Below are 27158 nucleotides of genomic sequence, written 5' to 3'. Positions count from 1 at the left end.
CAAGAAAAGTACCTATCTCTAATGTATTTATATTAGCAATGGTTTGCGTCAATGTTACGAGTCAATGTATCTCGTATATCATCTACATAAAGTATTACTAAACACTTTTTGATTACTGACGGTAGTTCATTGATATATAGTAAATTATCGCTTTAAAGCATCTAAGAGAACGATAATTTGTCATCATTATTAACCATTTATAACGTTTTTATGAGATAATCCGGTCTGAAATGTAATATATTATATTACGGTACGTTCAACATTCAGAATATTTTTTTACGATACAGAAATAAACTGGAACTAATTAATTAAAATACTAACATCTTGAGGTATTTATATTCATAAAACTATTTTTTGAAAGTTAAATATTAGTTTATTTATTTAAAAAAAAAAAATAATACTCATTTCCATCCACCTGATAACAGATCTATAACATTTCATAATATAGGAATTCGGCCTTATTAAATCAAAGATGCCTAAACATAAGCATCTTAATATGCTTCCGTTATTAATTTTAATAAATTCCATAAATATTACATTGAAACATTTTCTTTGAAAAAACTTAAAAACTTATTTAAAACAAGGTATTATTAAAAAATATATTGACAAGTTTTTAATACTAATTAAAAAAAAAACTCTGAATTTTCGTTTTATATCTATTAGCAAATAGATACTTTAAATTAACAACGCCTTCAATGTAATAGTTATTTTATTTTACAACGAATTCCTAAAATTTAATTACTTTTATGTATTTAAATAAGATTATTTCATGTAAATTTTCTTTCTTTTTCAATAACGTGAACCAGATGATAAATAAGGAAAAGAAAAGATGAAGGCATTTGTAATTCCTGAAGGAGATTCGAAAATATTAAATGAACAGAGACCGATTGAAAAATGACGATGCAATGAGGAGAATTAACGAAAATAGTAACTTAACGAGAATAATCCAGAATAGAAAATCTAAGCGGCTATGACATTTAACGAGAAGAGAAGGTCGATTAAAGCATTACTAGACGGGTCAGTAGAAGAAACAAAAAAGGGAGCCCGAAAAGAAATAAATATTATAGGCGATCTAAAAGGAAATGGAAACTACTGATACTCAAAAGTTTGGCTATGAATAGAGAAGAAAGGAGAATTTAGGTAAATAATTGTTGATAAATTGTAACCATTTCTCTTTTACATTTAACGTTCTTTTTTTATTGTGATGCCGCTTTGATATCAAGATTTTCCCACGGTTTTCCTTGAACCTTCTCGACAAATATAGGGAAGAACCTTTTTTATCCGTGAAGTATCCTTGCAAAATTTAATTAAATATCTCGTAATTGCTCTATTTTATTTAATATTTATTTTAAGTAAACGGAAAATTCTTTTTGTTATATTAAAAAGAAAGACTATACCTTAAGTGAAATTAACACAAGGAATTATAGACGAAAGAATGAGGGCGGTTATAGAGAATGTTATTTTAGGGTAGATTAGCGTTATGGTCGTTAACTGGTAAAACGCAGTGTAGACCAAATCTTTAGGCTGACGCGACCTATTAAAAATAGATTTAATAATTATACAGTAGTATTGTATTTTTTAAAAACAATATTACACGATGCGTTTAACAACTATTTACGAAGTAAAAAAAAAAACATTAATAATGTTCTCTAGATTATAACTTTTTAACTACGAAAAAATATAAAGAAAGAGATATCCTATAAATTATGATTGAAATAAATTTGAAATTATAAAACACTTAAAAACCATTTAAGAAAAATTTTATTTGAAATCTAAAACTGGATGGCCATTTTGACCGTTAAACAATAATCATCGATTGATACTAAAGAAATAGTGTATAAAGAAAAAATGAAAAACTACACACCTAATAAAAAAAGTAGAAAAAAATTGCAACTATACAATTATTATTATAACCTACTATAAATATTGTTTATTTATTCAATGATTATTTTTATTTCTATTTTATTATTACAATTTTTCTTTTTTTTTTCGTTAAGCGTCTAGTTTCTCTTTCTTCTTTTTTGTATACTACTTCTTCAGCGTTTATTAACAATGATTACTTAACATTCAAAGTGGTCGTTCAGTTTTAGGTTTTTTATAAACGGTTTTTTTATTTTAAATTTAATATGAGAAAAATAAAAACTCTAGATTAGTACTAATCTAGAGTTTTTCTTCTTCTAAAGTATTCAAACCGTATTTATTTTCACTAAATGGGATGATTCGGGAGATGACTTGCTTTGGCACGAAGAAGCAAATGGTAAGTTATGAAGACAAATAGAGATGAAGAAGTTTGTATTCTGGAAGATGCCAAAAAAAAGAAAAAAAAAGATTTAATAGTTACTAGGAAAAGGATAGACGCCCGCTAAAAAATTATGTCAAAATACAGATATCATAACAAACTCAGTGATTTAGTAAAACATTACATCACCATTTCATTAAGGGATGTCGTGACAGTAGCACGATAAAATATGTTCGGTTTAAGTTTACGTGAGAAAGAAATTATAGGTAATTTTCTTTTCTTTCTCTAAGTTTTGAAATCTGTAGAGTATCCGTTAACTATTACCTAATTTTGCTGTTCGCGTGTATTTTATATCAACCGATCTCACTGTACTCAAAAGCAACATCGACATACAAGAACAAAAAAATTGTTGTATAAATTTTAAGTAAAAATTTAACAATTATTAATAAAAAAATTAATTTTGACAAAAGATAACTTTAATTTTTTTTACAGATATCTTCATGTATATTTAATATTTTTCTTCTAGGGAGACAGAACTGATGTTCATATAAATTATTCATATTTATTAGTCACCGATAAACACTACGAATTAAGTTTTATCAACGTAATCTTATCTAGTTTTAATGAAGGTTACAAATAAATATCAGTTTTTGTATGTTTACGTAATAGATATCGTCAGTTTTCCTTCCGAAAAAAAAGCAAATAATTTTAAACAGTTTCAAAATCTAGCACGTTGTATAATTGGTACATGATGTTAAAAACTAGAGAAAAAAATAACGTTATTAATTATAACGAATACATTACATCACTGAATGAAGATAAAATATATTAGATTCTTTAAAACACTTTAAATAATGATTCAGCGATTAATTACATGATATATATATATATATATAAATATATTTATACCCTACTGCATTTTTCAACCATGAATCGATTATAAAAACTGTGTAATGCGCTTACAGTTTTTTGTCTCTACACGGATTTATACAGTCCAAATGAAATATTTCATTAATCTCTTCCTTAACGCTAAGTTTAACTTCACACAACAGCCTTCCCTTCTTGTTAAATGCCTACTTACTTCTTGATATTCTTGTTTTTATTTCTTCTGTGCAAGTCAGGTCATCACTTATAAAGTTCTCTAAGCAAAGTCATTGGGTCATCAGTTTGTGCAATAAGCAAACAAAGACTGTACGGACCTTTCTTCTTCCAGGAGGCAAACTGTAAATGACTTCGTTTATCTGGACATGCTTTAAAATCTTCTAATTCCTCAGTTAGACGTTAATGGACGCCATTACTATCAGCAAGATGGGGCGCCACCGCACTATTGCCTAGAAGTCCGAGATTTTCTTGATACTCGATTTCCAGATCGGTGGATCGGTCGTGAAGGTCAATTGCACAGCCACCTCGCTCCCCGTATTTGACCCCGCTAGATTCTTTCTTGTGGGATTTCATTAAAGATCGGGTTTATGTACCATCTTTGTCTGCTGATTTTGTTGAGCTAAGACTTCGAATTAACGTCGCAGTTGCAGTGGTAATGTCCAACTTGCTGGCTACAATCTGAAATGAAATCGACTTCAGATGGATGAATTCGCATTAAAAATGGAAGCCATATCGAATGAAAGTGATTATTGAGTGACAAACTTGATGTAATTTTCTATGAAATGAGATCTCAACCGAATCTGCAAGTTATCTAAATAAATTTTTATATGCTTATAAATTTGTGAAGTCCTTTTTGAATCACCACGGTATATATAGCAGAAATGATATAAGTTGGCCGGTTGTGACCTTTATAAACGTCCGACAAACTTCAGCCATGATTTTTACACACACAGAACGATAAACGTCAGGGTGAACAAGATGATTTAAATCATACCTTGCTAATCTGTTCAGTCGATGTTACTTGCAGTAATTACTTTTTATAGATATTTTACGATGAAACATGAAGCTCTGAAACTCATACATCTGTGCGAAAGTCTACTAAAACTAAGGAATATAATCTAAAAGGCAACCTTAATTATTCTTAGAATACCTATATTTTTAACTGCTGATTCAAGACTAAAGGTAGGCTATTTAAAAATAATATTTATTATTTTTTTTTAATGTACTGCATTTTTGTTTTCAGATCGTTTTATACAATTTATACAGAATAATTATATAATTATTAACTCCATACGATTTAGTAATAGACATTTTCTAACGAATAGAGAATGTCTCTAATACAGAATTATGATAATTAAAAAATAAGAAAAAAATTATGAACTCACTGAGAAAAGGAGATCAATGTAAAATCATTTCAAATAATAGAATATCTTAAAAAATATAGTTTTTAACCTTTTTTTAATTTCAGCTTTTGAACTCAACGCCAAAGTAACTTTCACAAAACAAAACTTTAAAAATATTTTGAACACCTATTACTTTTTTTAAATTTTTATTGCATCTATTTAAAGTTGATTTTATTTTTTATTTTCTTATTACGTATAAATTTCCTTAGTTTTATTTTTAAAAGCTTTTATTTAACTCGCTTTAGGAATAATCAAACCTTGCAACTGCTATATCTTTTGATCTATCGTATGAAAATCAATGAAATTTGGTACACGTAAAAATTATATAAAATTATATTTTTTTGTTTAAAATTCTCAATTTGATTTAATTCTTATTTTTACCTTTTTAGAGGGTTTTTCTAATTTGTTTCCTTTTTTTTATTAATGTTAATATTAATATTAGTTAAATAAAAGCTTTTTTAAAAAATCATTTTTTATTTGTAATCAAATATATTATTTAAAATAGGTTAAAAAAGATTCTATCTGTATGAAGAAAAAAAAATCGTTCCGAGTAATTTTTTACATAAACCACGTAATTTTCAGTCTCAAAAAGCTTTTTTCATCTTCAAGACGACAAACATTATCGCCAAAAATAATGTAAGGCATTTTTCGTCATTGTTTTATTTTGGTGAAATAATTTTTTTCCCTGTTTAGCCTCCAGAAGATGAATGAGGATGATATATATAAGTGAAGTGTAGTCTTGTACAGTCTCAGTTCAACCATTCCTGAGATGTGTGGTTAATTGAAACCCAACCACCAAAGAACACCGGTATCCACGATCTAGTATTCAAATCCGTATAAAAGTAACTGCCTTTACTAGGATTTCAACGTTGGAAATCTCGACTTCGAAATTAGCTGATTTGCGAAGACGCGTTCACCACTACACCAACCCGGTGGGCTTGGTGAAATAATTTGTAATGTTTTATTAGTTTTTAATCACGTTATAAAGAATTTTCAATGATAGATTTCTGTTATTATTTTCTTAATGTTCTAAAAAGTGTAATATTTTTTTTTATTTTGTTACTAAAATGTTACTCGTATTTTTTGATTAATCAGTATTTGGTTAATCAAAAATATGAATACATTAACGTCAGTTATTAAAGATTGAGAAAATTTAAACATTTTATAAAAAATTTAACTCTGGCGCTATCATCGTCCGAGATTTGAATTTTTATGTGGTATGTTGCCATGTAAAATAACCTACAAGAAACTTATTAGGGGCTCACCGAAGAACTTCCTGTACAACAATAAAAAAAAAATCATCGAAAAAATAAAACAGGTTGAATTTTAAAACTCCCTACTTGTTTTGAAGTCGGTTAAAAATTTATAACAGTACCGAAATATTTGTCAGATATAAATTTAAGTGGAAAATGTTGGAGTAGAATTTTTTTTCACAATAAAATTAAATAGAGACTAGATCTGGTGTTTATTATTATAGCAAATACGTTTGGTAATTATTTCATTATTTTGAAAAATTATTAGAATATTACAGCATAAGTAATGATGTGTTTTAAACAGCAAATAAAGTAATTGTTCATTTCGCAACAACAGATATTTAATCAAATGTTTTCAAAAACGGTATTTGTATTTACACTCGACGACTTCACGTCGATCCAATATGTTTATTCTTGCCTTTATTTTCTCTGAATATGAAAAATCTATTGCGTTCTTCATCCAGCTGTTAGTGAAATTATTTTTTATTAAAAAAATATTGTAGTTGTTTTCAACGTTTTTTAATGGAAAACTTGAACGCTGCATACAGAATCCATGAAGAGGAGTAAATTCCCTTAAGATTTTATATAACAAATGTTATAGTGTGTGTGTATGTGTGTGCGTGCGCGCGTGTGTGTGTGGGGGGCCGCCCATGTGCGCGAATATATACTTATACATTATTTAAAAACAATTTTTAAAGGTATGTACAAGGTTGTCTAGAAAATCTTATGTTTCAATTTCTACGAACGTAATGTTTTAGGGACTCTAGTTTTTTAAAAATAACACACACACATATATATAAGGGTCTGTTACTTTATAATTAAATTATTCTTTTTTATATATATATATATATATATATAAAAATTATAGTTATAATTTATAATTAAAATTATAATTATAAAAATTATATAGAAAAATTACCACTTCTGACCGTCATTCGTCAATTCATATATATGACGAATGACGGTCAGAAGTGAAACACACTTCTGGGATCCACTCCTTCTTTTGTTGCAAATATAAAATAATCCTCCAGTTATATTTTTGGCATGATTCAAGTTTTTTTTCCAATTAACTGCATGTATCTTATTTTTCTCATTAAAATATATGCATAAACATATATCAAATATTTACCAAAAAATAAATATTTTAAAATCTCTATAACATTTCTATTTACAATTTTCGGTTTTCAAAAAATATTTGTAGAGTTTGAGCATTAAAATTCTTAGTAATATTATCCTATTACAACCGATTTTTTTTTTTGTGTATAAGAAGAAAGTCTGTCATACTTTTATGAGATAATTTAATTTAATTACCACCAATAAATTAACTTTCCGTAAAACCTGCTTTTAAAATATTATTTGTTAGTCTTATATTCTAGTAATATAAATAATATCTTCTTTATAAAAATTAAATTACCAGATTAAAAAAAAATTTCATTGTAAATTATACTAAGCACCTAAGCCTAATACGAAAATATGCTAAAACCATAATTTATGATAAGAAAACTTGAAATCACCAAAACTAAAGTGTGTCAACCGTTATGAGTTACCTTATAAAGTACTTTTCTCTATTTCTGAAATAAATTTTAATATGTGTGTGTGTGGAGAACAACTACGTTTCTATATAATATCTAAAAAGCGATTATCGTTATGTAAATTAAAAAAAATAATAAAAAATAAATAAATTTGTTGTTTAGTTAAAATTGATTACGTAACTGAAGAGAAAAAATAACTTGAAAAATTATCTACCTAATTTAATCATTTTTTTTTTGTCTGATAATACTTTTAGAATCGGCATTTGAGGATCAGGTATTGTTTATTGATTTAAGCTTACTACTTCGCACGATAGGAAGGAACAATTTTTCAAAACTTTTTAATAAAAATTATTAAAAAAAAAACAAAACAGTTCTACAATACCGATAAAACGGTAAATTATTTACTATTACATAGAATATTTAATTTTTTACAAATTATTAATATCTGAAGGCAATATTGGAAAAATTACCGAAAAAACTTATTTTTTTTTAATTTAAGGCATTTGACATTAATTGACTACTAATTTAAAAAATTTGGCCGAAGAGACATTATTCAGTATTAAAATCTTACTAAAACAATTAATTAAATTAAAAAATGAGCAAACTCATTCAAAAATATTACTTAAACACACACGTACACACATACTCAGTTTCTCCATTAAGTACTCAGCCGAGATTCCAGTTATCGTATATTATTTACTATTATTATTATTTTAAATTGACCACAAGAGTGAATAAATAAAATACTGAAAACTGAAATGCCTAAAAATAGGAAAATCGGCTGCCTTTTTCGAAAGCTAATCAGTTGGTAAAGTTTTTAAAAATGTTCAATTTCTAAAAAAAAACACACACATACTCCCCCCCCCCCACACACACACATATATATTTATTATATTAATGAAAAATAATTATTCTTTATTTTTCTGAATTTAAAAATTGTTTATTTATTAAATTTTACCTATTTTTGTTGTTTGGAATACTCATAAACTAAATTTATACCTTACTTTTAGCATTTGTAAATAACTTACAAAACAAAAAATTATTAAAAAAATTAGCGTTTTTTCAATTAAAAGTTTTAAATCCTATAAATACTTTATATTGAGATACTATTTTTACAATTAATTAAAAAAAAAATATTGATTTCACGCGTACGGGCACCTAGAAACACACACACACACACACACACATACATATATATATATATATATATATATATATATATATATATATATATATATATACACACACACAGAGAGAGAGAGAGAGAGTGAGGGAGAGAGAAAGAGAGAGAGTAAGATGAGAGTCTTCAGATTAACTTAAACTACTTATGTTTTCGAAAATTTACGATTTTCAGGAAATTTTAATTTTTAGTGATTAAAAGTCACTCCTCGTACTAACAGATGCCTAATTAATGTTTTATTATATAAGTTTCAAAATTTTTACGAGGATTATAATCTATACTGTAATCAAATACGTACTTAGGTGCTAATGTGGAGGTTTGATTTTTTGGGCCGCTGTTGACAACAGCACATAATGATAACAATATAAAACATCATCGAAAACGAAATTCGAGGTTCTGAAATAATTCTGAGATGTGTAAATCCCTCTAATCTAATTATAAGGTTTGTATTTTTTTTTTTAAAGATTATTATTAAGTTATTTTTAAGAAGTTTTGTTTAATTTTCTATACGTTTCAATTTAAATTAGCATTTAAGCTCCCGTAAATTTTAATTAAACAATTTTTAATTTAGTGGAAATCTAATTTTATATAAGTCTGTTTTAAATTCATTTTTGACATTAAGTTTTATTTAATGAAATTTGAAAAATTTATTAAAAAAGCTATTCTCACTATAAAAAAAAATGTTTAAGTTTAAAAAAAATGTATTCTTAAAACTAGACTACATAACTACAAAAAAAAAAAAAATAATAATAAAAAAAATACACAAATTCGGTAAAATCCAGAGTGAGAAAAACGCGTTTTAAAAATTAATCTATTATAACCACAGACATAAAATATCAGCTACAATACTAGCAAGTTTCACACACGTAGATAATAATACAATATAAAACAGCTGATTCGTTGCCAACTAACTTATGGAATGAAAATAATGAAATATTTAAATATAAATAACAGAAAAATTTTGTAAAAAAAATTTAATTTAGCTAATACAAATAAATACCAGTGTAATATCAAACAAAAATAAAACTAAGTAATTAGATAATAAAAATATTTTCATTATAACAAAAATATATCGTAGAAATTTAAAACTATATTTAAACGTTTAAGTCGAGGAATTTGATTTTATGTTTTTGTCTTGTTTAAAAAAAATAAATAATTCTTAAAAAAACATAGTTATTTTAACTTAAAATTATTATTTTTGATAGTGTATACTAAACAAAAAAATATGAATCGTGTGTAAAACGGAAGAGGTGTTGATTACAATATGGCCTACATAATTTTATTTTGCCTACGTAAATTTATTTTCAATTTTAATTCGCGTTTTCTTTTTGGAATTGTATCTATATTGCATATTACATTTTTCTGTACATGAAACAAACATATTTTTGTATTGTACTAAAAAGTAAAATTTTTTAATTTAATATCACAAAAACTGCTTTAGAACTAAATTAAATGTTAAAAATGAATTTACTGATTCCATTATCATATTTTTTAACAGAATTTGCTATAACTAAACAAATCAACATAATAATAAATTATTTATATATTAATAAAATATTGTATACCTCGGTTACATGAAAAATAAATCGCAATATTTTAAACAGTTTATTATTCCTTTCATTCTATATATATAAAATAAAGGACCGCTTTAATCATAATTTTTGATTTTAATTTTTAGTTTATAGTTTATTTTAATTTTAAATATTAAAATTATATAAAATGCATTTGAAACTTAAATTGAAGGGTCGACTTAGTTATAATAAAAAGCCGTAAGAATTGTAAATTTACAAACATAATTCCTGGTAGTAGTTTTACAATATTTATATTTACGTTTTAAAATGTAATACGCACACATTAAAAAAAAAAAATTATACATTTTTTTTCTTGAAACAGCAGATAAATAACAACAAAAATATAACATTTATTAAAATCACATACCCTAATCGCTTTTTTATGTTACTGGCACGAAGATTTCAAGCCGTCTTCTTTTATAAGTATAAAAATTTTAAGCAACTGGAGGTAATTATTGCAGTTAACTTATGTTTATTCTGTAGAACACGCTACTAAGTTCAATGAAGTGTGCAATAAATGCGTCTGTTCAGTAATCGTACCGACATTCTTCATAAATAATCTTACTTAGGCCGAAGCTGAGCTTCAACTACTGAGGAACTAAACATGAATATTTGTGTATATGTGAATACGTTTACGAGTGTGTCTTGTGTTTTACGCGTGTAGGTACAGAGAAAGAGAGGGAATCAGATAACAGATGGAATGAAAGGGAATAAGAAAGACTAAGTGGGGAGGGGGGATTACGCTGATATGCACCGCGATATACCGATGAATGAAGAGATTGAATGAATTTCCCCGAACCGCTATCGAGTAATTAAGTATCGTGTCTATCGGCGTGCGCGCAAGAACTAAACAAAACAACGCGGTGCGATTAGTGTTTTGCTATTATTATAAGGTGTTTTTTTTTTGCATAATTGCACTTTCATTCGGCCGTCTACAGATTACATAGAAGTTCACCTCAGCTACGTCATTCCGTCGATAACCGAGGACCGAGATGGTTGTCGAGGTCAACGTTCACGACTAACCTCAGATTGTCACGGTAGGAAAAACAGTACTATCTGGCTTCTATCGCTATCTTACGATCAATTTTATTTCCCATTTACAATAATGTAAAGTCGACGCTCGACAAATAACCTTTACTTTTAATTTACGCATATGTTATCTCAGGAAAACATTTTATAATCGAGCAAACGAAAACACCGTTGAAGCGTATAGTTCTAAGCGCTATTGGTGGCAAAGGAAACTAAAAGGTCGACGACAATAGTAGGTGACACGAAAGAAAAAGAAAAAACACAATTTGAAATTTTTAACATCTTACGAACCAGTCGATGAAGAAAAGAAACTTATATGTCCTCTGAAACTTTTACTTCTTCCACTTAATCTGAACAAAATCTGTGCAAAATACGGAAAATTACGCATTAAATGAACCCGATTTTCGCCTGTTTTCATACATATAATTATTGTAATTTAAATTTCCATACCTTCTTTACAAAATTACGTAAAAAAGCAAAAAAAAAAAAAAAATATATATATATATATAAAATAGAGTTCAAATTTCTTTAGGAAAAGAGATTTTCTGTCGTTTAACTATTTTATACGTTTTTCGATGACTAATTTAAATATTGTGGCTGTAGAATTAACAAAAAAGTTTTTTTTTGTTAAAAAAAGAAAGTTTTGAACTGAAACATACGTTTCAACACCATAATTAAGGTACGCACATAGCTTTATAATTTTATTTAACACTAATTTCTTTTGTTTATGAAAATAGATAAGAATAAATGAAAAATTTACATTTGAAATAATACTAACAAATCTGTTTCCTTTTACAAAAAAAAAAAAAAAAAAAACAACAACCGCTTCATATTGCAGAAGAATACAATACAGACCTAATTCCAATGTCAATTACCTGATTTTTCTTGGATATTTTTTCCTGTTTAGCCTCCGGGAATCACCGTCAAGTATTACTCCAGAGAATGATATGTATGAGTGTAAGTGAATTGTAGTCTTGTACAGTCTCAGATCGACCGTTTCTCAGATGTGTGGCTAATTAAATCGCAACCACCAAAGAACACCAGTATCCACGATCTAGTATTCAAGTCCGTATAATAGTAACTGCCTTTACTAGGATTTGAACGTTGGAGCTCTCGACTTCGAAATCAGCTGATTTGCGAAGACGCCTTCACCACTAGACCACCCCGATGGGTTAAAGCTTTTCTTGAAGTAGCATGAAGGAATCGTACGTACTCTTTTCTAACGAACGGTCAAGATTCCTGTCAGGTAACCTTTTCCTGTCACAATGATCCGCGGTTGATTAGCGCTCCGCGAAAATATGTTGATATCTGATTGCCTCCCTTCATAGTCTTATGCTACCCTCTTGAGAAAAAAAATTCATAAAATTACAGTATATTAAAGAGATTTAACAGATTCTGACAACAAAAAAAGACCGTTACGATTGGATATTTTTTATGCCTGTAACAACAAAAAGATTGAAACAGTACAAAAATTACGATAATTTAATTGCAGAATTTTTTTTGCGCATTTCTCCGCGTTTTTTATTAGCGAAATTTTTTTTTTGCTTTGTGTTTATGAAACATAGTTTGCTGATTTTAAAAATAATACTTTCAAGCAAATCGGTTGAAAATTGGGCAAAATATGATGAAAACCCCGTGTCATAAATCACAGATTAGTAACATATGTTAGTATAAGTGAAAGTAGATTCAGAAAACTACGTTTTATAAAAATCCCCACCACTCAAAAGGCTATTCAGATTGACAAAAAAACCATTTTTACTGTATACTGTTATTCATTACGAATCGATATGCGTTACATGTTTACCGATATCATTTGTCTGAAAAGATATTTATAGACCTCAAGTAAAAGTGACGTATTTATGACCACAAATTCCTTTTTTATGTATGTGCCGTATATCATAATTTATTATGTGTTTCAATACATCGATATGTTGCTAGTAAGATAAGCTATTTTTGTAAATAATAAATAAATCCGTAATCCTCATAGCAATTATCATACACAAGTCAGACACACACACACACACACACACACACATTTCTGGAAAAAAATGGTCATATTCTTTCTAGTCTAAAGAAAACATTTTACACGGTATAAACGTCGTTCAAATTGTGTAAAACTGATTCCTTTGTGAATATAAAAAAAAATAACCGACTTAGATGCCATATAAAATGATTTTGTAACAGCGTTTTAAAACATACGCAGTACATAACCAGTTCCAAAGCTACATCATCTGAAAAGTTTATGTTAAGTTTTGTATTCGATCACGTTCTTTTCTCTACTTTGTTGTTAAGTGAAATCATGTATGAAATGTAATAGTGTTTTTAAGAAAGAGTTCAGTTTAAAAATAAACTTCTACTTTCTGAGGGGGAAAAATATTATCTTTTATTAAAACGGCCACCATACTAAAACCAAAAATTGGGCATTCTTTTAAACTTAATTAAGACACAAATTTAACGATATTTTAAAATATGAATATACTTTTTTCCTTTAACTGATTTACGAAGATGTTGAAATTGCATTAGTTAACTAGAAATCGATTAAAAGTAAATAGTTAGGAAAAAAGGAAGTAAATTTTTTTTTTACGTTATGAATCCCTTTTTAATCTTACAGTAAGAATAGAATTTCATGGTTTTTAAAGTATGATTTATATTTCGAAGGGAGAATTCATACTTTTTTTGGAAAGTAAATTTACAAATAAGAAAAGGTCACAAATGAAAAAAAAATCAACATTGTCGGTTCTTCGATAACCTTAAAATAATAGTATTTTCTTAAATAAAATTTATATGGATTACTTTTCACTGATATTTTATTGTTCCCAGTTGGCGATACGCCAGTCGGTAAATTTACTTCAATTAATGAAATTCTTTATAAATAATAAAAAAAAAATGTATATATATTATATATATATATAAAACAGCTACGTTGAACGGTTACAGAAATAAATTGAATAACTTAAGAAAACATTTGAAAACGTTAAAAAAATTACTTAAAATCTAAAACTAGAAGGGGCTGTTTCGACTGCTGTATAATTATCATCACTAGATATTTAAAGAATATATATATATAGTATCTCGCAAAGAAATGGAAACAAATTTCAGGATATTCTCTAAAAGTAAAAAAAAAGAAAAAAGTTAATTGTTAATATTGTCAACTTATATAATAAAAAATCTCATTAATTTTTTTCAAAATTAGTTCTAAGTAATGAATTTTCGTTTCTTAATATTTTTAAAATCACACGTGAAATTTAAATATTTCTGTTAAACTATCGTCTTTTTTGTTTATTATTTATTTCTAATGATACTATTTTGTTTCTTTATATTTTCCGATATTGAAAATGATTCACGTTTTGATTTAACAACAATAATCAATTTTTTTTCTGGCAGATTTCGGTCTATTTTCTTTTTAATAAAACTCAGATCTCCTGAACTCTTCATTTTCAGTTGACGATACTTATATAGATTTTCTCACAATTAAATTTTATACAAATTTAGTTGCAAAGTTTCATTACTTACCCGGCAATTTGACGAAGTTATTGTAGGTCAAACCTAAACATTTTGCTGCAAAAACTTCGGGTTTTAAAATAATTTTCTTAAAAATTACTCGTGATACAGTTGTGGGACTTGTTTTATTAAAATTTTCAAGATAAATCTATAAGAAATCATCAAATTTACCCCTTAATATAAGTTTCGAGAATTTAACTTAGGCTTGCTTTACCTTGGAAGTAGAAATCAGGGCAAAATTTTTCGTAAGCTATAATTTGCGAAAACAAAGCTTTCCGGAGCCATGTTGAAACTTTTTCTTCAATTTCACTTCTAGAAATTTCGGATCTTTCAAACTGAGCGCAAAAATTGACAGATTGTGGTAGCGACGTTGATTTTTTTCAAGCGTAATTTGTTTCTAGTAGTTTATGACAAATCATTATGGAACGTTACACGCCTCAAAAACGCTCGCAAATCGCACAAATCATACAAATTTATAACTGAAATATGGAATCGGTTACACTACATATCGTGCTCTTCGCGATATTTATGGAGTGCATAATTTGCACAATTCATCAAACTATTCATTAAACAGACACACAATTCATCGTTTGGTTAAAAAACTCAGAGAATCTTTCTACTTGATGTTGACTCACCAATTCACAAACGAAATGCAAGGAAAAAAAAGAATAATTGCTGCTGTATGCATAAGTGTTCGTGAAAATCGAAATTTATCAATATCACATCACGCACAAGAAATGGGCCTTTTTTTCAACAACATGATGAATTTTGCATAAAGATCTTGATGAACACTCATAAAAGATTCAACTAACTCAAGAATTAAAACCACGGAACTATTATTTGCGTGACGGTTTGTTGATTGGACCAAGAGCAGCTAGAAGTGAATCCATCTTCCCAAATCAGCTGATTTAGAAGTCGAGAGTTCCAGCGTTCAAGTCCTAGTAAAGCCAGCTATTTTTACACGGATTTGAATACTTGATCGTGGATACCGGTGATCTTTGGTGGTTGGGTTTCAATTAACCACACATCTCAGAAATGGTCGAACTGAGAATGTACAAGACTACACTTCATTTACACTCATACATATCATCCTCTGAAGTATTATCTGAACGGTAGTTACCGGAGGCTAAGCAGGAAAAGAAAGAAGAAGTGAATCCAAATCTTCATCAGAAAATCATCTTTTCAGATGAGGCTCATTTTTGGCTTGATGAGAAACCGTTTACTATCTGGCTTGCTTGTTGGGGATGATTCCAATCCACAATCGATTCAACAGCCACAATAACATCCGGAAAAAATCTCTGTTTGGTATGAATTATGGGCTGGTGGCATTATTGGGCGATTTTTCTTCAAAAATGAGCAAGGAGATGCTGTTACAGTAAATTGTGAGGCTACAGAATTACGATTCGTGATTTTTTGCTTCAAATTTGGAAAATTTTAATTTGAATGAGATGTGGTTTCAGCAAGATAACTCCACAAGCCACACAGCTGTTGAACAATTCAGCTATCGCGTCAAAATTTTGGCGATTCGATGATTTAACGAATCGTGAAAATTATCAAGATCGTTTGATTTGACTCCCTTACACGTTTTCCTCTAAGGTTATGTTAAATCATCAGGCTATAGCAACAACTAACATTTGATGACCTAAAAGCAAATATTCGATGCGTTGTTAGTGGAATTCAAGCTGATTAGTGCGAAAGAGTCACGCAAAATTTTCTTGATAGATTTGGCTACGTTAAGCCAAACGGTCGAGGTCATATGAACGATTTTGTTTTTGAACGTAATGTAATGTTATAAGCTTAAAAATAAAAAAATGATTGACATAACATATATTTTTTGTTTTATTGAATTTTACTTTTTGCGCTGAAAGTGAAAAGCCCCTTACACACACACACACACACACACACACACACACAGAGAGAGAGAGAGAGAGAGAGAGAGAGAGAGAGAGAGAGAGAGAGAGAGAGAGAGAGAGAGAGAGAGAGAGATTAACAGAATAAACCCTTTACACCGGGTTGGATAAGATAGAAATTTGACATAAGAAAGATAGATATATATAAAACTTAAACCAGTCGGAGAAATATTCCCTTCATGAACAAAGTTCATGATGCACCTGTAAGGAAGGAAAACCCCGTTTAATCTTTTTAGAATAGTAAGCTTTCAAAAAAAGACTTTTAATAAAATAAAAATCCTAACTATCTATTGCTGTAAATTAAAGATATTTTGTAAAATTTTTGTTTCTGTTAAATTAATTTTGTGATTAGTTCAATCAAGTAAAGGTGGGCTACAGCCGATTTTTTATCTATATTTATAATGAACCGAATACTCCTTTAGTCTGATTTAAATTTTTCTTTTACTTTTTCTTACGCGTCCTAAGTTACAGTTATTATTTAAATAAATCATTTTTTAAATGCTTGCCCTTTCAACGGGCTTAGGTTTATCTTTAGCGAATCTGGGGTCAGAGACCAATTTTTTACACGTAGCCACAATATGTTATCTTTTTGTCATACATTTTTGTCTTATCCAACTCCATGTAAGGAACATGTATTAGATCGTTGTGGGCAATCTTAATCGGATTTATAGAGGTTTAGATTATTTAACCAAATTTTACGCTAAATATTGTGATCACATAAAACTACAACAGCTGTTTGTATCCTTTTACCCATATTCTAAAATCTGTTAAAAATATTCGCTTATAATGTTTTGTAAGCATTATATTTATTAATACTTATTATTCCTCTTTTTATTTATTTACTTTTTTTATATTATTTCCTCACTGCCTACTGATGATCGTTTAACTATCAAAACGGACATATTGTTTTGTTTTTTTTTTGTAAACAGTTTTGTAGCTTTTCTTCTTTTCGAATTTATCAAATTATCTTAGCTGGAAAGTTTCTTACGATCTCTTTTCCGTGTTCATTAAAATAAATACATACCGTACCTTATTTTTAGAGTTTACGGTACTAAAAAATAGTTAATAAAAAGATTAAAAAATACTGATTGTAAATATAATTGGAAATGAAATGTTTTATAAAATTTAAGAAGTAAATACACGTAGCTCATACAGATATCCATTATTACAATTTTAGGAACACAAACATAAAATTTAGAAAATTTTCAAATTTAAAAAAAATGTTACAACGTTTACTCCTATTTCATTATCCCTTAAAAAGGTGGAAAAAACCGGTTAAATATTTAAAGTAAAGATTCAGAGAAATGAATAATTAATTTTTTTACGAACTCCACTATTAAATACAGTTAAGTCGTGTAAATATCGTTTATTTTATAAAAATTAAACTTACCTTAAGTCATAAGAATAGAATGATAAGATATAGCCGGGTAATATTAAAGCTGTAAGAATTTTAGAGAAACGTATAGAAAGTTGCTTCGCAGACGGTAATCAAAAAACTGGTGATTTTTCTTTATATAACGTAACGAGTGGAAGTAATTAAGATAGCGAGGTGTCATAAATTATAACTAAATCATAGAATACATATAAAATATAGATCTGTAGGTACACATTTTATCATCATTAATTTATTAATAATGTAGCTTTTTAATTTATTGCTTCTTTCTGCGGTATAATATTTGTAATCCTTGTTATATACATAAGAAATAATATTTCATTTCGTAGTAAGTTAAAAAAAAGATAATATTACAAAAGTTTTTAAAGATTTTTAAAAACTTGCTTTATACCTTTTAGTCATACATTAATCAAATTATTATCATACATTGCACGAGTTTAATTAGTAGGTAAAATTGGATTTAAACCCTGTATAGCAGTTTTGCAGATTTTGCAATCTTTTACACCCGCACTCTTAATTCCCACCTTTAATTTATCTCCGTGCGGAAGGATGTTTGTAAAAGTAATGCTTGAATATTGTATTGTCAGCCGATCTTAGTAACTGTGAAAAATTTCATCAGTCGGCAATGTTAGGAAGTATGTTAAATTAAGGATCCAACATTTGAGGACAAACATGAAAAAAAAATTGAAAACTGAAAATAAAAACCTGGTGAGTTCAAATAAAGCTAGTAAAAAAAAGACAAATTACTATAACATTACAATAACAAAATTAAACAGTTGTTCTTATTTCAGTACTACACGTGAAATTATTTTTAAAAAATCAATGTACAGTAAAAAAAAAATATACAGTATACTACCCTAAACGGACCGTGGTTTAAACAGAATTTTCTTTCGGTCCCAATAATTTGCTATGAAAAAATACGTTAATCTATTTAAAATAAAGGAATTGTTCCGACTCAGAAACGAAAAGAAAAGTAATACACAAAGAGAAAAGTAAACGAAGAGCAAGTAAAAATTTGAAGCTTCGAATTTTATTACCTTAACTATGCAGACAACGTGCTTCTAATTTAAAATACAGTGTCCAATTTAAAGTGCCATATTTTTATTTAAGTATATCTGCCAAAATATTACTCATATCGACATGAAGCAAAAATTAAATTAAAGCCTGTCTTATAAAGTTATAACAAAAAATCACATTACATCACATCACTTCCACCAGTCACATGTAGAATATCCAGCCGATAGGTGATTTCTTGCCATGTTCGTCAAAGCATTTTTGATGTGATGGTTGAAATGGCATTCCGAACGCTCTTACGCAGCTCCTGGATGTTTCCTACTTTTGTCGTATACACCCTGTCTTTGACATAGCCTCAGAAGTCCAAAGGGGTTATGTTTTGCGATCTGGGTGGCCAGGGAATCGAATCACCTCTTCCAATCCACTCACCAGGAATCTTGACATGTTTGCATTGGCGGTTTGCGTTCCAACAAATTGAGCATAGGCATCCTAATATTCTCTTCCAGCAAAAAGGGACTCACCGGCACCGGCTTTTTGAGGTAAGGGAAAGGCTGGATTTCTGGTAGTTGAAGTGGAAGAGGTGGTTCAATTTCCTGGCCACCCATCGCCAGACACTTTGGACTTCTTCTTCTTCCGGGGTTATTTCAAAGACTGGGTGAAAATGACAAAAGTAGCAAACATCCAGGAGCTGGTGAGAGCGTTCGGAACGTCATTTCAACCATCACACCAGAAATACTTCAACGAACGTGGCAAGAAATCATGCATGATTTTTTTTATAACTTGATAAGACAGGCTATAATTTAATTTTTGTTTCATGTTGATATGTGTAATATTTTGGAAGATGTAGTTAAATAAAAATAGGGCGTTTCAAATGGGACACCCAGTTGGTTAAATCTGATTTATTGTATTTATTTCTGAGACTTGTAATGTGAAAGAAATTTATTAATTTAATAAAATGTAATTTTTTTTTGGTCAATTTTCCGTAAACGTTTTTTCGATTTAAACATCTGTCCTTATAAATTAAGTAAACACTTTTACAGTACTACAAATTTAGTACATTAGCAATGCATAGCACCCTTAAGAAAAAAAATATTTTAGGATCTGTTATACCAAATAAATATGCAAATTTTTCAAAATTTGAATGTGTTTTCTGTTAAAATACATTACAATATTATAAATATATACTGTATTTATAAAACACCTAAGATAACAAAATAGGAATATAAGACTTTGGACCCATATTTCAATAAAAATTGAATTCTTCTCAAGGTAAGCTCCACATTTTATTAAACGGAATCCAAAGTTTAACGGAATTTTTTTTCCTGTCTTAAGTATTCCGTTGAGAAGAAATTGGACTGTATACACACACGCACGCGCGCGAGTGCTATTTAATTCTCTACTTTCAGTAAATCCTTTAGAGCAGAGGACAAACAGAAATTTAAACTGTAAAAAAAAAAAAACACCACAAGATATATATGGTGGTAAACGTGCAGTCTCATGCAGAGATCTTTTTACAAACTCTCAATACCTTACGGTTTTATATTGTAAAAAATTAAAATTAACATCTAGATTACATTAACTAGAATGTAAAGGATCCTACTGCATTATATAATACGAGACGAAACGCAATTCAACAATCGATCTACATAACCTTTTTTTTTTTTTTTTTTTCCCCCCCGACCGGATATCCATTTAAGTATACGCAGTCGGGGAGAGTGTCCATATACTCAAAGGAGGCGTCCCCCACCCACCGGCAGCACGTCCGGCACGGCAGGTTAGCCTCCCCGGTCTCGGATATTTTATTTTCCACTTGCCATGCCTCTAATCCCCCACCTCATGGCCAAGGTCCGTCAACGCCGTCCCTCAGCCCCTCGGTCTCGGTCTTTATCTTTTGCCATGCCTCAAACCGGCGGCACCGACCCCACTAAGCACCAAGGCACCCGCAGGGCCGACACCGCCGGCCGGGACTCGGTCTTAACTTTACCCCACAGTTCCCCAGGAGTTCCCTCCCTTCTCAGGAACCCGCACACCTCAGCATGCGGGCCCTCCACGGAGGGACTGTCCTCCCTTCCCTACTTTAACTACGACCCCCGTCTTCTGTCTTCGTCTTCTTTAATACGGAGAATTTCCCCCGCGAACTTCTTGAACCAGTCCCAATTTTCCTGACTATACACCATCCAATTAATTAAATTGTCAGGGGTCAGTCTATTAATTAAAATTTCGCTTCTATTATCAGCCCATCTGGGACATACGAAGATGGTGTGTTCTACATTGTCGATCTCCTGACAATAAACGCATAGTGGGGTGGCCCTCTTCCCAATTCTGAATAAATATTGACCAAAACAACCATGGCCTGTCAATATTTGCGTGCTATAGAAGTTCACGTCACCCAGTCTCTTGCCAACCCATGTATTTATGTTGGGGATTAGCCTTCTCGTCCAATCCCCAACTCTTGAGTGCGCCCACGCATTCTGCCACTCTTGCTGTATTAGCTCTATGGTCTCACCTCTGGGAAGTCCCGTGGCTCTTAATGTCCTCTCTCATATTTGCAAATCTATAGGGGGAACTTCTGTTATTATACACAACGCATCATACGACACTGTTCTGTAGTCTGCAGCCACCCTAAGCAGAGCGAGTCTATGAACACTTTTTAGTTTAGTTTTATTTCTCTGTGTATTTATTGCAATTCCCCATACCGGGGCCGCATACAATAACGCCGATGTGGTGGCCGCCGTTATCAGCCTCCTGATTTCCATCTTAGTTGTGCCATGATTTTGAAAAAGCCCCCTCAAGGCCTTAATGGTGGGGGTAACCCTGTTGCAAATCATATCGACATGTTTACTAAATTTTAAGCTTTTCTCTAGCAGAACACCAAGGTATTTTGCTTCGTTGACTTCGATGACTCTTTCTCCTCTGATGTTTATATTTATGTTTCTGATGGGTCTTCTACCAGCAAGAACCATGCATCAAGATTTCCTAAGGGAAATCTGCAACTGATTTCTTTCCAGCTACTCGTCAATTAGACATAGCGCTCGATTGGGTTTGTCCTCTACGATATCTACATTTCTATCTTCCACTAGAACCGCTATGTCGTCCGCATAGCCGACCACTGATACCCCTTCCGGGTAATTTAATCTAAAAATCCCGTCATAGAAGACGTTCCACAGGGTAGGTCCAAGCACGGGTCCCTGAGGAACGCCTCCAAACACCTGATATATAGCTTTACCTTCGAAGCGTTTTAACTTCGATAAACTTAAGACGGAGGTAATGATTAATCAGATAGTCACTTATAGTATATTATAATATGTACAGTACTTATAGTACTTATAATATGTACAGATAGTACATATTTTGTAGGGCCTCTATTATAGCTATCCACGGTCTGTGCCGAAAGCGTTTTTGATATCGAGCATAATCATGAGGGGAATTTTCCTGACTCTCCAGGATCCACTTCTAGTTGTTAAAGCCCAGTTTTTAACTCTTTCAATAGCACTTATAGTAGAGCATCCTCTCCTAAACCCGTACTATTCTGGGTGTAAGCATTGCCTCTCCTCAATTTCTTTTCTAAGCCTGGTTTCAATAAGTCTTTCTACGACCTTCCCCATATTGTTAATTAGCGTAATTGGTCTATAACCTCCTGTTTCATTGCCTGGTCCTGCCTTGGGGAGAAAGACCGTCCTGGCTGCCTTCTAGCAGTCAGGAAAACACCTGTTTTGTAGGCCAAAGCTGGCAATGTCCACCATTTCCCAGGGTATTATTTTTGCAAGACCTTTAATGATGGCAGCTGTTGTGCCATCAGGCCCTGGGCTTTTTTTATTCTTCAATTTGCCGATAGCCTCCATTACCTCTTGCTGAGTAAACCTGCCGCCTTCGCAACCAATCACTGATCTGTTAGGATTTCCCGCTCTGGGGAATAATGTTCTTACTAGTTGTGCCGACGTTTCATTACTCAACGTCGGCACATGCCTGCCCAGACGTTTAGTGATGATTTTAAATGCCTTGCCCCAGGGATCAGCATTAAGTTCATGGCACAGTTCCAGCCATTTACTTCTTTTCGCTTGCTTTATAAGAAAGTTCAATTTCTTTCTGGCTTGTTTGTAGTTTTCTACAGCTAGATTGCCTTCCTCTATCATGCCGTTTCTAGCTCGTAAACGTTGTGCAATTCTTTTACACCGTTGCATTATCTTCCTTTGGTCTTCTATTTCCGGTGACCACCAGTATACCGGAAGGTGTCTATTGTTGTTTTGCGGTATCTTGGCCATTTCTTCCTTGATGATGTCTTGAAATATCACCGGGTCTATTTGTGCGCAGTTCATGATTTTATTTGCCGCGTTTCTGATTACGCGATGGATCTGGAAGTTGGTCGATCGGTGGTTGATGTGTATTTGTCTTGTTCCTGTAAGGTGATCTCTAATAGTGACTGAAATGGCTTTATGATCTCTGCCGATTTCCTCATTGAGGACTGCGAAATCAATTGTATTAATATTCAACCTGCCGTCAACTAAAACTAAGTCTAAGATCGATTTATGTCCTCTTGCACAGTACGTGGCAGTCCCTTCATTCATGCAGGACGCCCCGATGGCCTCCAGTAGTTCCTCAAGAACTCTTCCCCTAGCATTGGAGGTGGTGGCTCCAGCCAATGCAGTCCTACAGTTAAAATCTCCCAAAACGACTGTTCTTTTACGGGAGCGTGTCATAAGTTGTTGTAAGCTACGTAATTTCTGCTGAAAAAACTCCATGTCGCAATTCGGGCTGATATATATTCCGATAATTGTTATATCATTTAGTTCTATGGCTACAATGCCATCTTCTCTATGGTATAAACTATGATCCACGTTGCCTACGATTCTCCTGATGGCCACGTCCCCGTTTCTGTCGGGCAACCATTGACCCCTGGCCACCGAGTACATGTTGAGTTCCGCGGCCATCAGAAAATTGAAATTGCCTCTTGTGGCCATCACTACCAAGAGATCCACCGATAGCCTGCTCCTATTATTATTGATTAGAAATATCTTACACGTGATTTTTGTTACAAATTGTATTAGCAGTTCTATGTGACGTAGATCCGCAGTCAAGGCATCTCGTTGCTTCTTTGCAATCTTTAATAACGTGTCCCGGTCTGCCGCAATTGAAACATAATTCTGAACGATCCGGACCTCTACATTCTCTCCTGCCATGCCCTGTATTCCAGCAACGATAGCATTTCTCGACTTCTGTGCGTATGTATGCTCTATATCACACCCAGCCAACCCTCAGCCTTGATGCAATGAGCTTAGTGGCGTTTCTTTGGTTAGTGACCACAGTGGCATTTTTGTATTGCCATACTCTTCTCTTATGGATGTGATTTGAAAACCTTCACCAACTCAAAGTACTTTTTCGATCGCCTCCTTGATTTCTCTTTCTGTAGTATCGTACAGCAGGTCCTTGACATGCACCACTGTTCTACGGTCGCCTTTGGTTCTAATGTCAACTTGAAGTTCTTCAGCCATATTCTTGAGCAGAGAGGAAAACTCACCTGCTTTCTGTGATCCGCTAATTCTGACCTCTAGTTGTTGGTCTCAGCCTTTCCTGATGGATAAGATATCCCCTGCTTCCTCAGCATTGACTTTATCTTTCACTGTTTTTAAGAGATCGGCGTATGTTTTCCCGGCACCTGTACTACCACAGTCTTACTCTCCGTAACCGGCGGAGTTCCTCTTCTATTCGAGGCAGATCTAGATCTCGCTCTTCCATGCTCACTTAAATTAGGGAGAACCATTATCGGTAGGGTCTTCCCTTTTCTCATGAGGTATATCACAATTTTCTTAATTATAATACCTGATGGGCCGTTGGGCACCACAAAGACTGCCGACTCTGATTTTCCCACTACTCTTCTTAGAGCTTTTATTACGTGGGCTGCCATGGCCTTTTCCCCATTGCTGGAATCAAATATAACCGTGTATTTGGTACCGCACGTTGTTATTTTTCCGTCCTCAAGAATTGTTGAATCCTGTAGAACCATAGGACCTGGTGTATCCCCAGCGTAGTGGCTGCTAGGCCTCAGTCCATTTAAGTCAACAAAGTGACAACTGTCCTCCCCTATTTTTGGAGCATTTACTTGGGTTAGACGGTTCATCACCCATGATGACCATCGTGAAGACAGTCTGTCAATTAACTGCTCATCAGACAGATCGACATCGAGTATGTCAGACATCTCATTTCTGTACTGACCTTCTGTCTGTGTGCCTTGGGTAGTCGTATTCGGAGTCTCTTCACTCAGTCTCTGTAATTCTCTGTATATGTCGCTCAGTTCCCTTTCGTGTGCCTTGATAGCGGTCACGCTCGCTTTGCCGGTCCATTGTCTCAATTGTAATAATGCACTACCTAATTTATAGGTGACCTCTTGTAGTGTGAGGGGAGCCTCCTCTTCTTCTGAAGATCCGGCCCTTGCTCTTTTAGCCCCTCGTCCTTCTATTTGTTTCCATTTTGTCTTGTCCTGCCTTGTAACCCCAATATCCATTCCCTCTACGTCTTCTGTCGGGACCTCTCTCCTTCCTGTACTTCCACTCGAGGTTCCAGCCCCTTGAGAGACTGTATCTTCTAAAGGTAACGAGCCTCGACGTCTCATGTCCTTGATTTGGGGTCGGCGGACAATTACGCGTTCAGCGATACCCCACACGGGGGGGCGCCCCAAAAAAAAATTGGGGGGGGAGGTAAAATGTATCTGATCGAATATTAGGTTAAAAAATTTGGGGGGGTCAAAATTGGGGGGGTCAAAAGGTCGGGAAGTCTTTGATTCGTAAAGATGTCAAGGAATTTTGGATCTATTGTCAAAACTATGGAAGATATGGAGGAAAAAGGAAAAGCCCGTGTGAAGTATGCCTATAACACTTAGAAAAATTTCTCTCTGAATACTAACTATGAAAAAATTTTACAAGTCGTTGTTTACTAGTTTAGTCTGTGACGTAGCAGACAAGACACAGCTTCTTACCCCTTAGAAAATTTTCCTTCTATATTAGTACCACGTATAACCTAAAAGTTATTAAAAACTAATCCAAAATATATTTTTACACACTTTGCCGAGTTGAAATAACCCAGAATGACTCCTAGTAGGTATTACACTATTGTTAGGTCCTCAACAGCTCACCAAAATGTCCAAAAGAACTGTAAGACTTTTCACTTAATACAAGATTATGTCTAATATAAAAAACTCTAATAACTTTTGTAGTCCATGTCCAAAACTCATAACAATTTGTACGTCAGTCCATAATCCTTACCTCGATATATTACTATGTCCAAATCCAGTGAAATTACTAAAAAACCAATCAAAAAAACACTATTACACGGAGCTCTGAAAGCACGTCTGATCGCAGTGACATCCACAACTCTACTCTCTACATAACCTAGCATTAAATATTGTACTTATGCCGACTGAATAAATATCTATAGTAATTTATAACGTGGTTTGCGGGTGATATTAACAAAGACTTATCGGGGATTAAAAAAAAAATCAATATAAATAAATACGTTTATGTAGTACTTTGTTAATATAAATACTTATAAACAGGTCCTCCAAAATTCGTACTAAAACCTCCATAAATAAAGTTCCAAAACATTGCGAATATTTTTAAAATGTTGCTATTTAAAAAGTTTAAAATGCAGCAAACGTTCATCTGCTAATAATGATGTGGTCCAAATCATTACAGCTAAATCAACAGGGATTTTACGGGTCTATAAAACGGCCCGTATCGCTGTCATGAAACGTATACAAACACGAAATACAGATACAAATGCAGTCGCACTGTTAGGTGTATTTTGCTGATTTAATAAATTAAATTAATTACACAATAACGTGCTAATGCATTATTTTATTGTTAAGAACTGAATAATTATTTTATAAAAAAGCAAGAAAAAAATTGTTTTTTTTTTAAGGAAAAATAGCTTGAGTAAATTAAAAAAAAGTATTTTTAGTATTTTACAGGCCCAGAGTGCTTAAATAATTTTAAAATGTTTATAAATACCTTGATTTAAATCCGTAGTGCTATTTTTTTTTCTGATTATTTCTTGTCAAACTATATGTTTTGGAAACAACTTCAGATCCAATTACGTGTGGTTACATGTTCATTATTGCAGATTACATTGAAACAAATGATGGTACAGCAATCAAATGAACCTACCGGCAACTATCTGACATTACATTTGCATTTCTAAACGCCGTCTCTCGGTACAATTATGTGTTTCAATTAATTCATCACGGATGGAGTAGTATAAT

At 31.7% G+C, this 27158-nt stretch overlaps 1 protein-coding gene and 1 long non-coding RNA gene across 3 annotated transcripts in view; one reads left to right on the top strand and one right to left on the bottom strand.

Moving 5' to 3' along the window:
- The window catches only part of Prestin (solute carrier family 26 member prestin), a 168945-nt gene extending 158305 nt beyond the window's left edge, over positions 1-10640 (bottom strand). Inside the window, exon 1 of the mRNA XM_075362923.1 lies at positions 10428-10640. The gene's annotated coding sequence lies outside the window, so the exon portion shown is untranslated. The remainder of the gene's footprint in view (positions 1-10427) is intronic.
- LOC142323377 (uncharacterized) overlaps positions 6314-27158 on the top strand; it is a 40344-nt gene continuing 19499 nt past the window's right edge. For both annotated transcript variants that reach the window (XR_012756094.1, XR_012756095.1), the window contains exons 1-2: positions 6314-6475; positions 8792-8931. This is a non-coding gene — a long non-coding RNA (uncharacterized LOC142323377). The remainder of the gene's footprint in view (positions 6476-8791; positions 8932-27158) is intronic.

The sequence above is a fragment of the Lycorma delicatula genome, chromosome 4, assembly GCF_047948215.1.
Source record: "Lycorma delicatula isolate Av1 chromosome 4, ASM4794821v1, whole genome shotgun sequence".
NCBI lineage: Eukaryota > Metazoa > Arthropoda > Insecta > Hemiptera > Fulgoridae > Lycorma > Lycorma delicatula.
This window is presented reverse-complemented; position numbering and strand designations above follow the sequence as displayed.